Genomic DNA, 3741 nt, shown 5'->3' with positions numbered 1-3741 from the left:
AGGACATGTGGTACTGTTATTGGTGGAATCGCTAATGCCATTTCCTTAGATTTTCGTGCAATTTGGTAAGTAGGACCGTTGGAACTTACGGTCACTTTCTCGAAATATGACCTTGCCCTATTTTTCGAGGTCACAGGTCAGTTTGCAATTCGGAATTTCACATTTTAGATGCCTTTGGTTTTCAGAATTGGGCGCTATCTGGCGATTGTCTTTTGTCAATTCATACCAGACATTTTATTTTTCGACATGTTGCTTTCATTAATGTGATGGAACCAGATATAGATATACTCCTTATCGAAAATTTTAGGTCAATAAGGTTCTTGGAGATAAATAAAGAACGCTTAATGATTAAATAAGGAAATAACAATCTTATTTATCAACGAATGCGGATGAGAAACAAATTTTCCATGTAAATTCTACTCCAAAATATCACCAGCAGTTTTTTATATCTAGATCGTAGTTGTCATTGTCTTAAGGAAAAGGTAAAAAACTAGAATTATAATAACAACGAAATATTACGTTTTTGTTTCATCTTTCGTACCATTCTCTACAAAATCTTTCTACAAGTTTTAATTTTTCCTGGTGGTCGTCATTCCGGTAAATTTGTATCTAAAATAGAAACGACTGATCTTTAAACACAGTTGAATATTTGTAGGGATATTGAAATCTTATAAAGTTAGATGGGTGCAAACTCTTGAGAGATATAGAAAGCCAATGAGGCTTTTCAGAAATACGACTATTCGGAAAATCCTATTGCCAATTTGGAAGTCAAACCGACCTTCCGACCCTTTTTTCATTAGTTCACTTGAATTGATGACGATGTAATATGTTTTTAAGTCGGAACCAATTACAATCTTTCCCCTTTCAGTGAACAGAATGTTTGCTGATAATACATTGAAGTTTTTCTAGAATAAATTTAATGTACAGAAATATAATTAATTTAAACAAAAATTAACTTTAGAATTTTTCATTCCTAGCAGCTGTTAGTCGTCCCCTTTCCACATGAATCTGGGAATCTAGGAATCTAGGAATCTTTGTAATCTGGATTCGTTGTAATCTGCCATCGTTCCAGTCTGTAATCCCTGAACTGTAAGGTTCGTGAACTGTTTCGTTTCCTCTACGTTAAAGCTTTAGAATTCTCTTGATGATGTCGTTTTCCCCGGGTTTTGTAGTCTTCAGTCCCATTCTAGTTTTTCTTTTGCCTTCCTTAAAAAAAAAAAGAAATAGCTAAGCCAACTACTCCAAGGAGTAAACAAGTTTTTAATCGCTCCTTGATATTGGTTGGCTGCTGAGCTGCGGAAAATTCTAGCAGAATAAATAAGAGTCCGTTTGTCTATCTTTCTACAGTGAATTATAACTCCCTGCTCTTGATCTACTAATTAAATCATACAAATCATTGCATGGTGCAAAAGTCAATTATAATTGGACTCGACTCCAGATTTACTATAATTTGTTGTTATCAGTATTAATGAAGTCGGGAGGAGAAGGTTGGCGTGAATTCAACAGTTGTGACCATCCTCAATCTAAGCTACTAAATTTTGGGCAAACCTTCATTGGCTTCCAATATCCTCCAAGTAATTAAAATGCAGTTTTATGAATGGTGAAGTTTCCAGCTTTAGTGGATGAGAGTTTTCACTGCATGGCAAATATGAATTGTCCTCAGTTGAATATTATTAATTATATTATTATTATTATTATTATTATTATTATTATTATTATTATTATTATTATTATTATTATTGAACTAAGGAACCTCTGTAACGAGGCTATAATATCGACAATTAAAAGCCACAGCAGTGTTAAAAATATATCTTTGTACAAGGTTGAAAGACTAGGGGAGACTTTTGGATACTGCTCCGTATCCCTCTTCAGTCCTACTCTGAAGATGGATACGGAGCAGTATCCGAAAGTCTCTCCTAGTCTTCTAACCTTGTACAAAGATATATATTTAACCCTGCTGCGGCTGTTAATTATTATTATTATTATTATTATTATTATTATTATTATTATTATTATTATTATTATTATTATTATTATTCAGAAGATGAACCCCGTTCACATGAAGCTAGCCCACAGGGCACCACTGAATTTAAAATCAAGTTTCCTGAGAGTATGGTGCTCATCAGGCAATGACTTGGTGATCAAAATATTGTGAATTACATTATTTCTTAATGAAAGGTTTCCCGTATTTTTTTGGAATCCACTTCAAATGGAGATCTTCCTTGATACCCATGATTTGCTGATGAATATTATTATCGAGTTAATAAGAGTCTCCTTGATTGACTAAGTCATCTCTTTTTAAATACATTAAACTCCCTCTGATAGATAGCTGACAAACCCTAGTTCAGAAAAGGTCACCAATGAGATCAGAGAGAGAGAGAGAGAGAGAGAGAGAGAGAGAGAGAGAGAGAGAGAGAGAGAGAGAGGCTTTTTGCTGATTCAAATTTCGCTTCATTCAGCATACAGAAGCCGTGTGGTGCATCATATCATTAGCCACAAATGTTCGCTTCCTATCCATTGAAATCATCTCTATAGTGCATCTATAAACGTCTTTTAGTCTAAAAACAACTTGGATGAGACATTTGATAACTATTGAAGGCTGATTTAGTAAAATATTAGTTTTAAATACATTCATGCCTGATTTGAATACTTATTATATTGCTTATTGTAGTATTGCTTATTGTAGGTAAATATTCATGACGGCTCTTTTGAAACTTCAAGCATTCTGTGTTAAGAAAGGTGTTGGTTTAGTTCAACATCAAAATATTCCATAATTCATCGTCATCATCAGTACTGAAGAAATGCAAGAAGGGTCTATGTGAAAGATCGCATTTATCGTAGTTACATTCACCGAGAGAATTTTTAAGAAGCCTATCTTGGCTTATTGGGTCACGATCTACTCTTCAACTGGAATCCGTGTTTCGACCAACGTGAGGCGTACACCCCCACCGGGTTGAGGGGAACTCGGGTATATTAATTTTTAAGATGGGCCAGTTCGAAAATGTTTTAATCAAGTTCATGGCCTGTATGTTTCCTAAATTCTTAAAGTATTCGCGAATATAAGACGTGATTAGGTGGGTCATCGCCAAAAAAACAAAAGGGATGGGAACCTCTGGTTTAGACCAATGACGACATCCGTTTCATAATTGTGGCTAAATTTGGAATCAAATTTCATCCTCTTGAAGTCGGTATATTCTGAAACCAAGACAAGCTACGACGCCAGATGGAAATAGACAAAAGTTTGGTGAAAGTTTGTTTTGAGAGGAATACTTAGTTTAGCTTCTCGCTGTGGTTAAAAATATAATTTTTAAAATGTAAGTGTTACGTATCTTCATATTCCTAGTAAGACTGAATATCATATATCGGAGAGACCGTTTCGTTGGAACACAATGAAGTGATCTGCAGTTCCATTGTTTATATGATTTGTTGACAAATTTCGATACTATATAATATATATATATATATATATATATATATATATATATATACTGTATATATATTTATATATATATATATATATATATATATATATATATATATATATATATATATATATGTACGACCAAAAGGCAAAGTTTCTATTCATTGGATGTAAGTTACTCCCAAAGTACAGCAATTTCGATATCTAATAACATTTGTGGTTCCATACTTGTGAGCATAACATTGTCGCGCGTGTACAAATTACAATATACGTATATATATATATATATATATATATATATATATATATATATATATATA

General features: G+C 33.2%; 1 protein-coding gene across 1 annotated transcript in view; it reads left to right on the top strand.

Annotated features, from left to right (window-relative positions):
* The window catches only part of LOC135224699 (uncharacterized), a 100832-nt gene that overhangs the window by 32154 nt on the left and 64937 nt on the right, over positions 1-3741 (top strand). The gene's annotated exons all lie outside the window — the stretch shown is intronic.

Source organism: Macrobrachium nipponense, chromosome 12 (assembly GCF_015104395.2).
Source record: "Macrobrachium nipponense isolate FS-2020 chromosome 12, ASM1510439v2, whole genome shotgun sequence".
NCBI classification, from domain to species: Eukaryota; Metazoa; Arthropoda; class Malacostraca; order Decapoda; family Palaemonidae; genus Macrobrachium; species Macrobrachium nipponense.
The sequence above is the reverse complement of the archived record's forward strand: the minus strand, read 5'-3'. Positions and strand labels throughout refer to the sequence as shown.